Genomic DNA, 15,121 nt, shown 5'->3' on the forward strand with positions numbered 1-15,121 from the left:
TAAAGGAGCGAAGTGGGAGCCCAGCCGCCCCGCTCAGCGAATCAAGGCACGGGAAGAGCAGGGAGGCGGGCCGACCCGCCACCCCTGCTCGCAACGTCCCAGGTTCCCGCTCCCACCATCCGCGATCCCAAGTGCATGGGAGCCGCGTGGCGGGGATGCAGAACTGAGGCGACGGATGGGGCGGCCTCGCCCTACCCCGTAATCTCGGAGAGTGGGCGCTTCAGAAACCGCGCACCGGCCCCGTCCAGTAAATGCGCCATGCCCCCACGCCTACCTCCGTTTGGGGAAGAGGGCGTGGGCCGTTCCCCTTCATCATGGCCCCACGCATGCTCGCGGGGCTTAGCCCCGTGCACGCCGCCCACGTCATCCACGGCGCCGCATTTGGCGCGTGCCGTTCTGGACGTGCGCGGCGGAAGCGGAGAGATATGCAGCGTGACCTAGGCCGCGCGTGCCCGTGCACTGTTTTGGGCCTGGCCCAACAGCGCTCGGCACCGTGTCTGGCCCAGGCCCGGGGGCTCCTGTCGGTGTACTAGAGTAGGGGTACCCTAGTACCCCGAACTCGTGCATGGGCAGTCGCAGCGTCCCGCGGCAAGGCCTGCCAGGTCACCGCCAAGATCCTCCGTGGTCCCTTTGAAGACCATTCAAGAACAAAGTATTCAAGACAAGACCCCGGCAAGAGGAGCTTGCCGGGAAGAAGGCAAGACCCCGGCAAGAGGAGCTTGCCGGGAAGGCCAGAAGCGTCCCAAGGCCCCGGCAAGAGGCGCTTGCCGGGAAGGCCATCCAAGGCATTCCAAGGAACTTGCCGCAGTGCGCTACGCGCCCCGACAAGGCCCGGTGAGCGACAAGCTCCCGGAAGCGACAAGTCGACGGCCGCAGCAAGGCACTTGCCGCGGCAAGCCCCCGCTCCACGCCCGCGCTCCAGCACATCCACCCACGTGTCGCTCCGGGGCCCCTCCCAAGCGCACGTGGCAGGAGGCTGTGCAGCTAGGGGCGTGCGGTGGCACGCAGGCGCTGACAAGACAACCATCATGGCAAGACGGTGGCGTCCCTAGCGGTCCCTTCCGGTGCTGTCTAGGCGACAAAGACGGGCATTTAATGCCCTTGTCCCCTGCCGTCAGGGTTAGGTATGATAACACTGTAGCAGCTAGCTGTGCCTACTACTGCCCCTAGCTGTGCCTATCACCACTTTTCCACTTTTGCCCTCCGTTGCCCTATGTCGGTAACCCCTTGAGCATATAAAAGGAGGCCCGGGGCAACAGAGAAAGGGGTTCAGCAATTCCGTCTCGCTCCCGAGCTAGAAATCAATACCAATCCACAAAGCAGGAGTAGGGTTTTACGCATCCGTGCGGCCCGAACCTGGGTAAATCGCTCACGTGCTTCGCCTCGATTTACTCCTCGCACGACCAACCGCCCGCGGGCTTCGCCTCGATCTGCTCTTTGCGCAACCTCCGCCCCCCGCCGAACCAAAAGGGACCCGGTCCGCCGGTCCCATAGGTGCCCGTGGATCAGAAACCCCGGCACTAGTAGAAACACAAATATTGAGCGTACTCAATCTGAAAATCAGAAAGTTGTTGATGAGTTAGAACAATTTAATAAGCTGCACAAATCTGATCCTAGCACATCTAAAGAAATTAAATTGAAAGGTGTATCTTTCTTAGCTACACGTGCTGAAATTTTTGAGTTAGATGCTCATACTGATGAATGTTATGCTCTTATTTGCAAAGAAGTTTTGTTTTCATTTGAGGATATGCCTTCTTCTTTGCCTCCTATTGTCGCTAACCTTTTGCTGGAGTATCATGATGTTTTTCCAAAGGAAGTACCACCGGGGCTGCCACCTATGAGAGGAATTGAACATCAAATTGACTTGATCCCTGGCGCCTCATTACCCAACCGTGCGCCGTACCGGACTAATCCAGAGGAGACTAAGGAGATTCAGCGACAAGTTCACGAACTACTTGAAAAAGGTTACATTCGTGAATCCCTTAGTCCATGTGTTGTACCAATTTTACTTGTTCCTAAAAAAGACGGTACTTCGCGTATGTGTGTTGATTGTAGAGCCATCAATAATATTACAATTCGATATCGTCATCCTATTCCTAGATTAGATGACATGCTTGATGAACTCAGTGTCTCAGTTGTGTTTTCTAAAGTGGACTTGCGTAGTGGCTACCATCAAATTCATATGAAACTAGGTGATGAATGGAAAACTGCTTTCAAAACTAAATTTGGTTTATATGAGTGGTTAGTTATGCCTTTTGGATTGACTAATGCACCTAGTACTTTCATGAGACTAATGAATGAAGTTTTGCGAGCTTTTATTGGACGATTTGTGGTAGTATATTTCGATGATATTTTGATTTATAGCAAGTCACTAGAGGAACACTTAGACCATTTGCGTGCTGTTTTTTCTGCTCTGCGTGCTGCACGTTTATTTGGTAATATCGAGAAGTGCACTTTTTGCACAGATCGAGTCGCTTTTCTTGGCTATGTTGTGACAGCGCAGGGAATTGAAGTTGATAAAGCCAAGGTTGAAGCGATCCAGAGTTGGCCGACCCCTAACTCGGTCACACAGGTACGAAGTTTTCTCGGACTTGCTGGGTTCTACCGGCGGTTCGTGAAGGATTTTAGCACCATCGCAGCACCGCTCAATGAACTCACAAAGAAAAATGTGCCATTTGTTTGGAGCGACGCACAAGAGGAAGCCTTCACTATTCTTAAAGATAAGCTTACACACACCCCTTTGCTGCAATTACCTGATTTCAATAAGATGTTTGAATTAGAATGTGATGCTAGAGGCATTGGTTTAGGTGGTGTTCTATTGCAAGAAGGCAAACCAGTAGCATACTTTAGTGAAAAACTCAGTGGGCCTAGTCTGAATTATTCAACATATGATAAAGAACTTTATGCACTAGTTTGGACTTTGGAGACATGGCAACATTATTTATGGCCTAAGGAGTTTGTTATACATTCTGATCATGAATCACTCAAGCATATTAGAAGTCAAAGCAAACTGAACCGTAGACATGCAAAATGGGTTGAATTTATTGAATCTTTTCCTTATGTTATTAAGCACAAGAAAGGGAAGGAGAATGTTATTGCCGATGCATTGTCTAGACGCTATACCATGTTATCACAACTTGACTTCAAAATTTTTGGACTTGAAACTATAAAAGAGCAATACGCTAATGATGTCGATTTTAAAGATATATTGCTCAATTGCAGGGAGGGTAGAACTTGGAACAAGTTCGTCATTAATGACGGATTTGTTTTTCGCGCTAACAAGCTATGCATCCCAGATAGCTCTATTCGTCTTTTGTTGTTACAGGAGGCGCATGGAGGAGGACTTATGGGACATTTTGGCATCAAGAAGACAGAAGACATCCTTGCTAGTCATTTCTTCTGGCCAAAAATGATAAGGGATGTGGAGAGATATGTTGCACGCTGCACGACATGCCAAAAAGCTAAGTCACGATTGAACCCACATGGTTTATATATGCCTCTTCCTGTTCCTAGCACTCCTTGGGAAGATATATCTATGGACTTTGTATTAGGACTGCCTAGAACACGACGGGGGAGAGATAGTATATTTGTTGTTGTCGATAGATTCTCTAAGATGGCACATTTTATACCTTGTCATAAAAGTGACGATGCTACTCACATTGCTGATTTGTTCTTTCGCGAACTAGTTCGTTTACATGGTGTGCCAAATACAATTGTTTTTGATCGTGACACAAAATTCCTTAGCCACTTTTGGAGGGTGTTGTGGACAAAAATTGGGGACTAAGCTTTTATTTAGTACTACATGTCATCCTCAAACTGATGGTCAAACTGAAGTGGTTAATCGTACATTGTCTACTATGCTTAGGGCTGTTTTGAAGAAGAACTTAAAAATGTGGGAAGAATGTCTACCACATGTAGAGTTTGCTTATAATCGTTCCGTTCATTCCACCACAAAATTATGCCCTTTTGAGATTGTTTATGGATTTATACCTCGTGCACCAATTGATTTATTACCTATTCCATCTTCGGAGAAGGTAAACCTTGATGCTAAAGAACGTGCTGAATTAGTATTAAAAATGCATGAGATGACTAAGAAAAATATTGAACGCATGAATGCCAAATATAAACTTGCTGGTAGTCAGGGAAGGAAAAGTGTTGTTTTTGAACCAGTTGATTTAGTATGGTTGCATTTGCGAAAAGACCGTTTCCCTGATTTACGAAAGTCAAAATTAATGCCTCGTGCGGATGGACCTTTTAAAGTGCTTGAAAAAATTAACGAGAATGCATATAAGCTTGATTTACCTGCAGAATTTCGGGTTAGTCCCACATTTAATGTTGCAGATCTAAAGCCTTATTTGGGTGATGACGACGAGGTACCATCGAGGACGACTTCGATTCAAGAAGGGGGGGATGATGAGGACATCTCTTCTATTGTTACACCCGCCGCAACTCCTACATCAGTTATTCCACTTGGTCCTATTACTAGAGCGCGGGCGAGACAAATTAATGGCCAGGTACTATCGCTTCTTCGTACATATGATTTAACTAATAAGAATATAATATTACACTCATGTTTGGATTTGCTTGTACTTGAGAATAAAGGAAAGATTAAAGATGAAGACAATATGGGTTCAGATCAAATGGAGCAACGCTCTTGCATGCATGTCACACGTCCTATCCACCAAGCATGTCACGTACGCATGCATGAAGTGCACCAGGACAAGAGACTTGGATTAATGGCCCAACATTACCACGTGGGTGGGCCCTAGAGCTTTCGGCCAGGCCGCCAGGTGCTTGCCGCAAAGTCTACGAAGACCAGCCACGTACGGCCTCGAGCAGTCCGATTTGTGGACAACAGATACCGCCTTCGACCGGAAGTAGCAGTTAATAAATAGATATTATAGTTTAGGGTTTAGACTCAGGTTTTATTGTATTGTTTAGCCATCGCTACAATTTCGCATCTACGAGACGTGTAGGACTACCGCCTTGTCAGATCCACAGTGGAACCCCAACTTTTCATCTAGTTCGTGTGCTAAGTTTATTATCCGCAATTTCAGTTGCAATTCACCTTTGTTCTTGCCGGTTCTTCGGTTGCTTGCAGGAACTTGAACCTCGTTGTTCAGGTTGATCGTGCCTACGGCAAGGTCAATAACCATCGGAGATTGGTTTAGCGATTGTCGAGGCGTATCGTCGGGTACGGTATAGCCGGATCGTCAAGGTCAAAATCCACCAAATCGATAATTATCCCCACTCTCATCGAAAGATCGGGCCGCCGTCACATCACACCCCAACTCTAGGATTATGGTATCCAAAGGGCTCAGAGTTTGATTTGGTTGTATTTTCGGATGCTGATTATGCTGGTGGCAAAGTTGATCGCAAGTCTACATCAGGCACATGTCATTTTCTGGGACGATCACTTGTATGTTGGTCTTCAAAGAAGCAGAACTGTGTATCTCTCTCCACTGCTGAATCTGAATACATTGCTGCTGGATCTTGCTGCGCTCAGCTTCTTTGGATGAAGCAAACACTCAAGGACTATGGCATTCATCTGAAGCAAGTGCCACTTTACTGCGACAACAAAAGCGCCATCAAGATTGCCAACAACCCAGTTCAGCACTCGAAGACAAAGCACATTGAAATTCGTCATCACTTTCTCAGAGATCATGTTGTGAAGGAAGACATTGATATCATACACGTCAACACTGAAGAGCAATTGGCGAATATCTTCACCAAGCCCTTGGATGAGAAGAGATTTTGCAAGTTACGGTGTGAGCTAAATATCTTGGAATCCTCAAATGTCCTGTGATCAGGCACACATCCTAACACTTATGCATATTGATGACTTAGATGTGCAACACACAAAGTAAAGTATGTCTTCATTCAATGAAGACATACATTCTAAGTGTGAATACATTAATGTGGAATTTGACTTCGGAGCGCCACGATAATTGTGCGCCGTGTCTGGGTCTAATACTTCCTATACGGTGGGTAACGCCACCACCAAACGTTCTATTTTGAAGTGTTTCACTCATGGCGTTACCTTGCAATATCTTCACATTTGGTTGTCTTCACATTTGGTTTGGCTTCGAACATGTCTTCATGATTATCTTCACTACGTTGCTTGTATAGATATATATATATATATATATATGCTAGTGTTCTGTCCTCTACAGCATTCACTTATAGCTATGGCTTCTTGGTTGAATCTTTTGAACTAAGTGAATGTGATCGGACCCTAATCTCTCCATGCTTTCTATCTCAAATTCTATCTCTCCAAGTCATATGCATTCTATTGAAACTGTCGAATGTCTTCACTGTGTCCTAGTCAGCAGAAGATATAGAGACAACCATAAAGTCCGTCTTCAATGCTCATTCCTCCACATAAAATCCGGAGAAGTAGGAACGACCGCCTGACAATCCATGCGTGCGTGGGATGTGGAACTGCCCCCAAAATACCGCATGATGGCCACGTACTACTCAAATGCGAATCGCCAAGGGCACCTGAGTAATAGCGCAGTGCCGCCCCTGCGCCTATAAGTTCACACTTACCACGGTCATTATCTCCTTCTTCCACCCTCGCACGAACCCTAGCGCCACTGCTAGCACTCGACGAAGCCGGAGACGAAGCGCTTCGCTGCCGCAACCTCTCCAACGCCATCCTCACGCCGACCGCGGACATCATCCTCTCCGCCGTCGCCATAGGTGTTTTCCGTCGCCAAGTTAGGGCACGGAGGACTGAACTGCTCGGCATCAACTCCCTTCCGTCTAGCAGTTCCAGTGTGGTAAATAAAACTTCTTTTTACAGCCCCTTTGATCTCATGGTTCTGTCACTTTCTACCATAAGAAGTTTCTCTTCACACTAGTTAGATCTCTCGCTGCATCTCATAACATGCCTAGTATATTCACTTGTGCTTCATAAAGTAGTTAGATTCCTCACTTGTACTGATCTGTGGGTTCGTACAAATCTGGAACCAACTTCTTATCTATGAGTGAATGTCTTCGCACGATGAGGTCAATGTCTTCTAAAACTGATTAATCTTCAAAACCTTCTGAGAATGCATATGACCTCTTCCCCTTCCCTCGCACCTTAATGCTGTCACAGGTACATGTCCGTGGGAGAATCCTTCGGTTCTCATAGTCTGCATTCATTTGCAGAATTCCTACAGCATCACATAAACTCTCCTGAAGCCAGTTCCTGTTGGTCCAGAAAAAGAAAGCCTTTGAAGCCTTTGAAAGTCTTGAAGCCTTTCAAGTTAAAGTTTATGGCTTCAGAAGCAGCAGCAAGGAAGGGGGGCAGATAGAGACGTGAGGGAACTTCCAAGGATCTGCCTGAAGACTTGGTAGAAATGTACAAAACAGATCCAGAAGAGAGCTATGGGCAGCGCAAGACTCGAATCCAATGGATTCGACGCTATTGGGCAGAACAGTGGTTCAAATACCGCTTCGTCACTGAGGAGTATGCTGAGAAAAGTGCCATCAAGAGACCATGGGGGGACATCTGTTTCAAGAATCTCTTACCCAGAACCAGAGATGAAGCCATTTCTCAAGGCTTCTACCCATGCATGGTCCGAGGACCACAGCCTGATGATGCGCATCCGTCGTCACTCCTCTGGTGTCGTGAAGACAATCACTTCAAGCGCAACTTTCAGTTTGCCCAACAGTCAGTGAAGCTAAACAAGAAGAAATTTGGGTTAGACTTCAACCCTGGTCCCTCCGCACCAAGGGCAGATGGCACACGCGACGCGGAACCCAATGTCATCGGTCCGTTTGCCAATCTTGAGGGCCTGATCACCCACATCTTAGTCCAAGGGACTGCCATGAATGACCCTCCAGCCGATTCTGAGTCTGACGAAGCTCCTGCTATGCCGAAGCCAAAGCAGACAAAGAAACCAAAAGCTTCAAAGCCAGACCCTGGCTCAAAAATCTCAAGGGCGAAGCCATTGAAAACTGCACCTCCTGAAGTCAGTGTGCAGTCTGAAGACGTATCCCGCGTCTCCAAGCCCCAGAAAGAAAAGGAGCCCCAGCAACAAACTGGCAAAGAGCTCACTGCTGCTGCCATTCTGCGCAGCGAAGCCATTGATCTATCAAGCGATGAAGATCTGGGAGATGACGCTCTAGAGCAGCTTATCAAAAGCAAAGAAGAAGCTGAAATCTTCAACAATTTACCTCTCTTTGATGTCGCCTTCATCCACAACTTCATCGATGAATGGTTTGCCTCACCAGACATCAGCTTCGAAGATCTGCAGCTGCCTGTTGGCCTCAGCGTCGCCTTCCATGGCGCAATTGCTTCAGAATTGGCCATTGCTTAGCGCATTGTTGAGCTGAAGCAGAAAATTGATCATGAGAAGGCTCGGTTCAAGAAGCACATGGCCAGGCTCAGCGTGCAGGAAGTGAAGAGCTTCAAAACCATGCTGCATGAGCTCAAGGAAAATTTTTTGAAGAAGCATGCTGAAGCTCAGGGCTCGCGTGAGCGGATGAAGTCTCTGGCAGAACGATGTGTGCAGGCCTACAATGAGGCCGAGAAGCGCAAGGCACTTGGGCGTCCTGGCATCGACCCCAAGATGGCAGCGAAGAAGAAGAAGCAGCCTGCTGTGAATGAACCAGAGGCACCAAGGCAAGAAGCTGTTCCGATTGTCTTCCCCACCGCCACGGCTGGCTCGAAGCCAAAGAGCCGGTCAACCGCTTCTGAGCTCAAGAAGACACGGAATGCAGAGGCTGAAGCTAGAAAGAGGAAACACTCTGCAGCCTCTCCTTCTGACCCAACCAAGAAGAAGCGCAAGATCAAGAAAGCTCGGGCTGCTCCCACAGAGCCCTTGATAGTTGAACCCCTCTCTGTCCTTCACCCCAATGCAGAAAGAAGACTGGTAGTTCATGAGCCTGCTCCCACAGAGGCTCCTGAAGCTGAAGATATTCCAGCAGCCGACCCCATAGCTGCTGAAGACATTGGTCACCAAGACAATGTACAAGATGATGCAGCCCTTCCTCAGCTTGAAACAAGCGAACTCATCAGTATTGGTCGTCCTCTGACGCCAATGGCACAAGATGAGTCATGGGCGGATCGCCCTCAGGAGGAAGAAGACTTTGAGGTCCAGCCCACTCCGACCCCACAAGCGTCGTCTGCATTCTGTAGGCTTCGCAAAGGTCCACGACCTCAAGTCCATACTGCAGAAATTCCGGCTGCATCAGCCGAAGACAATGAAGAAGCACCACCAGAACCCACTCCCCCGCTCCATCAAGATGCAGTTCTCCAGGAGAACGTGCCTGAGGTTGTCCCTCCAACTACACAAGCGGAGGAAGAAAATGTTGCGGCTGCCACCACAAACACTGAAGCCAATGTGGAGCCCGGCCCACCAAATGCTTCAGCGAACAGCGAAGCTACCGAGCCAGACACTTCTGTTCCTGAGTCTGCTGCAGGTCCTCAATTTGATTATCATATTGAGCACAGGCCTCATGTTCAGAAGCCAGTCCCAAGGCTGCCAAGGTTCCCAGGTCCTGCATCAGCACCTGGTTCCTTTGACATCAACAGCTTCAAGGCAGACAATACATTTTTCAATAGCTCCAAGAACCCCTATTCAAGGGAAAGGATTGTATCAGATAGGTTCTGGAGCTATTCTCAGCGCAGCTATTATTCATGCATCTTATACAACCAAGGCCGCATCTTTCCGCACAAGCGCCTTGAGGTTGAAGCCATTGCTGGTCTGCCCTGCTTAGAGGAAGCACTGGATTGCTTCAGGCAAGTGGGTCTGCTGCCGTTTGTGACTGATGAAGAGCACTGGAATGAAGAGCTTCTGCTTCAGTTCTATGCCACCCTCCACATTAAAGGATACAATAGAGATCCGAAGACTTGGGTACTGGAGTGGATGACCGGAAATGTCCATCATGAAGCCAATGCATTTGATATCATTGAGCTCACCGGCCTGCCCACTCCTGGCGAATACTACGAGGAAGACTGTCAACTACATGCTGAAGCTATTGAGAGCATATTCCAGAGGCCTGAACCAAATATGAGTCAGATGCTCTCAGTGATGAAGCCATTGCCCCACGATGCTCCTTATCCAACAGAGTTCTTCGTTGAAGACTTTGAGTTCCTGCCCAGAACCATATATCACATCATTCGGCGGACTCTCTGGCCTATTAAAGGGCACTCTCCAAATGCCAAGGTCGAAGGTGCTATGAAGACTATGATATTCTGTATCCTTCATGGCAAATGGTTCAACGCACAGGATTTCTTCATACGCCAACTTGCAGTGTCAGGCTCCGATTTATTTGGTTTGAAGTTCTATGCTCCTTGGGTGATGAGGCTGATCAAACTGCACTCTGCGATCTCGTATCAGCCCTCAGCCCGAAACCATCGGATCTTCTTGCCAGATGTGGATACCTCTGCTGAAGCTATATATCCAGAGCCTGCCAAGCAACCAATAAGTCTTCAGAATGCAGAACACCAGAGCTTCACGCAGAATGTTGAAGGTGTTGAAGCCATATCCAGGGTATATCCGTTGGCTGGCACTACACGTGCACCAGCATCTACTGAAGCCACAGACATCACAAATGCTCCAAGACCCAAGAAGCGTACTCGTGTCCTCAATGACCGAGAGCTTCTTGTGTCCCTTCACCAAAAGCAAGATAGGCATCACGACTGGCTAAAGCGTCAGATGAAGAGCCTCTTGGTGGATGTCATTCATCTTCAAAACCTAGCCACCAAGAATGCTTTTGTTACACATGAAACGTGCCGTCGTACATGGAAAGGGCTCTCAATGATATGTACTGAAGCTGAACTTGAAGAAGATGGCTTCACAGAACGTTTCAAGTTTGACACCACACCTCCTAGAAGGGCTGTGATGCGCAACACACCATCACTTGAAGACTCTGAGTTTTCTTCATCTGCTGCCACAGTCACTGCCAGAATCATCGATGAAGAAGACAATGCTACATCACCGCCACCTGCTTCAGCACCTCCAAGCTCGTCTGCACCACCAAACACCTCCAACGACCCTGCTGCTCCTGAAAACGAGTAGACACTCTATGTCTTCGCACCTTTTTAGTCCTTGCTGACAAAAGGGGGAGAAGCGTATGGGTTGATAGTCTTCAAGCGGGTCCATATGGGCGGGTGCTATATTTTTTTTGCTACATTTTGCTTCGTGCTTACAACTCTCGTTTTTGCTTCATTCGGTTCTTTGAGTTGTAACACTAAGACTCGATGGTCGTCTGCTACTCGTTTGCCACTCTGTTTGCGACGATAAATTCCGCATGTGCGACGATAAATTCCGCACTTATCTCATTCTGCAGACGTCCATTTTCCATTATGCATGTCATTATCTTCATATACTTTCACATGCATAGTGGATTGTCATCATAAGCTGAAGTGGATCTCCACAAGTACAACCTGCCATGTGCATTTGCATTCCAAAAGCAAATTAACTTATATGCACATCTTCAGGGGGAGCCCTTGCAACTTATGAAGACAATTCCTTATCCTTTACAAACTTCACACATTATATTCCCCATTGAAAACTTCAACTAGTTTGTCATCAATCACCAAAAAGGGGGAGATTGTAAGTGCATCTAGTGCCACCCCTAGTTGGTTTTGGAGTATTGACGACAAACCTAGTTGAGGGACTAATGTGTTTGTGAGAATTGCAGGAAAACACAGGTAGAAGTCCCTCATTGATTTGGTTTTACTATCAGAGATGACCCCTAAAAATGTATGAAGACATTGAAGACAAAGGTAGTATATGAAGATATTCACATTGAAGACTATGACAAAAGAAGACACATTATGAAGCCTATGGAGCTCGAAGACTTAGATCTTTCGTAGTTCTTTTTCTTTTGTGTTGAGTCATAGGAACCACCGTACTGTTAAGTGGGGTCTAGGAGAACCAGTCAGAATGACTGAAGTGATGCCTAAATCAAAAACCTATGTCTTCGAGCGAAGACAATGAAAGCAAATCTTGTCCAGAGCCGGACAAGTCAGCTTTGCTTGTAGCCCAAGCAAAGTTGCCATGAGAGTTTGAAATCTGACCGTTGAGACACGTGTCAGTTCCTTAGTGACCCAGGGTCATTTCGGACAAATCAGGTCGGGTTGCCAAGTGGCTATAAATAGCCCACCCCCACAACCATAAACGGTTGGCTGCTCAGATTTTAGTGCACGGCTTTTGTCGTTTGAGAGCAACCCACCTCGAAGCCTTTGAGAGAAAATTCCTAGCGAGGAGAAAAGTCCTAACCACCCAGAGCCAGAGAACATTGGGCATCACTTAAGTCTTCTTGTATGTGTGATCTGAAGACTTATTACACTTGAGGACTGTGAATCCTCCAGACGGTTAGGCGTCACGTTGAGAGCATCCAAGAGACATTGTGGATTGCCAGTGAACGAAGTCTGTGAAGGTTTGGGAGTCTACCTTGAAGACTTACCAGAGTGATTGGGCGAGGACTAAGTGACCTTAGCTCAAGGAGAATACGGTGAGGACTTGGTGTCCTGAACTATGTGTTCAGGACTGGGTGTCCGGGACTGTGTGTCCTAAGGTTTAAATACCTAGCCGCTCCAACCAGACGTACAGTTGTCACAGCAACTGGAACTGGTCCAACATATCATTGTCTTCAATGAGTCACTAGTTTCATCTTCACTTCCTTTTCTTACCGTTACACATTATGAAGCCATTGCATGCTTGCTTTATCTTTTGTCTTCACAACGTGAATGTATGAACTGTTTGGCTTCATAACTTCTTCCTACCTGATCCTTATTACACTGCAGTTGTTTGTCATTGTGCTTTCACTCTATTGAATACATGACCATGGCTGGCCTAGTGTAATCTAACTTCCGCTGCATAGTAAAAGGCATAATCTTCGCTGTTTGTCTTCATAACTCTCACGTTTTGAAGACTTTCATAAAAATCACCTATTCACCCCCCCCCTCTAGTCGATATAATGCACTTTCAGGAATACGTCAGCAGATTTGATTTGTGTTAATATTATTCTCTCTACGGCAATATGTGGAAGCTTATTTTGCAGAGCCAGACACTACTATTGGTGTTTACAATCTTCTATGAAGGACTTGGAGGAGGAACCCGCCTTGCAATGCCGAAGACAATTTGCGCGCCGGACTCGTCGTCATTGAAGCCCGGTTCAGGGGCTACTGAGGGAGTCCTGGATTGGGGGGTGTTCGGGTAGCCGGACTATACCTTCAGCCGGACTCCTGGACTGTGAAGATACAAGATTGAAGACTTCGTCCCGTGTACGGATGGGACTTTCCTTGGCATGGAAGGCAAGCTTGGCGATGCGGATATTCAAGATCTCCTACCATTGTAACCGACTCTGTGTAACCCTAACCCTATCCGATGTCTATATAAACCGGAGGGTTGTAGTCTGTAGGCAATCAACTCCATACACAACAATCATACCATAGGCTAGCTTCTACGGTTTAGCCTCCTTGATCTCGTGGTAGATCTACTCTTGTACTACCCATATCATCAATATTAATCAAGCAGGACGTAGGGTTTTACCTCCATCAAGAGGGCCCGAACCTGGGTAAAACATCGTGTTCCCTGCCTCCTGTTACCATTCGGCCTAGACGCACAGTTCGGGACCCACTACCCGAGATCCGCCGGTTTTGACACTGACAAAGGCCCCGATCTACACTTCCACCAAGAGAAATTTGACTCCCCCCACTAATCCCTTGCGGATCTTGTTACTCTTGGGTGTTTGAGCACCCTAGTCGGTTGAGGTCACCGCGGAGCCATAGTCCATTGTGGTGAAGCTTCGTGGTGTCGTTGGGAGCCTCCAATTGAGTTGTGGAGATTGCCCCAACCTTGTTTGTAAAGGTTCGGTCGCCGCCTCCAAGGGCACCGATAGTGGAACCACGGCATATCGCATTGTGTGAGGGCGTGAGGAGAATACGATGGCCCTAGTGGCTTCTTGGGGAGCATTGTGCCTCCACACCGCTCCAACAAAGACGTACTTCCCCTCAAAGGGAAGGAACTTCGGTAACACATCCTCGTCTCCACCGGCTCCACTCTTGGTTATCTCGTGCCTTTACTTGTGCAAGCTTATTTGTGATATACCTCTTGCTTGCTTGTGTTCCTATCTTTGTTGCATCATATAGGTTGCTCACCTAGTTGCATATCTAGACAACCTACTTTGATGCAAAGTTTAAATTGTTAAAGAAAAGCTAAAAATTGTTAGTTTCCTATTCACCCCCCCCCCCTCTAGTCAACCATATCGATCCTTTCAGTTACGTTTGTTCCTGAGGACAAGGGAGAAGTCTTGCTATTAGTAGTCATGTGAATTTGGTATTCGTTCGATATTTTGATAAGATGTATGTTGTCTAGCCTCTAGTAGTGTTATCTGAACGTCGACTACATAACACTTCACCATTATTTGGGCCTATAGGAAGGCATTGGGAAGTAATAAGTAGATGATGGGTTGCTAGAGTGACAGAAGCTTAAACCCTAGTTTATGAGTTGCTTCGTAAGGGACTGATTTGAAGGAAATATGCCCTAGAGGCAATAATAAAGTTATTATTTATTTCCTTATATCATGATAAATGTTTATTATTCATGCTGGAATTGTATTAACCGGAAACATAATACATGTGTGAATACATAGACAAACTTAGTGTCACTAGTATGCCTCTACTTGACTAGCTCGTTGATCAAAGATGGTTATGTTTCCTAACCATGAACAAAGTGTTGTTATTTGATTAACGAGGTCACATCATTAGTTGAATGATCTAATTGACAAGACCCATTCCATTAGCTTAGCACCCGATCGTTTAGTATGTTGCTATTGCTTTCTTCATGACTTATACATGTTCCTATGACTATGAGATTATGCAACTCCCGTTTGCCGGAGGAACACTTTGTGTGCTACCAAATGTCACAACGTAACTGGGTGATTATAAAGGAGCTCTACAGGTGTCTCCAATGGTAGATGTTGGGTTGGCGTATTTCAAGAATAGGATTTGTCACTCCGATTGTCGGAGAGGTATCTCTGGGCCCTCTCGGTAATGCACATCACAAAAGCCTTGCAAGCATTGCAACTAATGAGTTAGTTGCGGGATGATGTATTACGGAACGAGTAAAGAGACTTGCCGGTAACGAGATTAAACTAGGTATTGGATACCGAAGAT

This window comes from Triticum urartu, chromosome 3A (genome assembly GCF_056163025.1).
Source record: "Triticum urartu cultivar PI428250 chromosome 3A, HENAU_Tu73, whole genome shotgun sequence".
Lineage (NCBI taxonomy): Eukaryota > Viridiplantae > Streptophyta > Magnoliopsida > Poales > Poaceae > Triticum > Triticum urartu.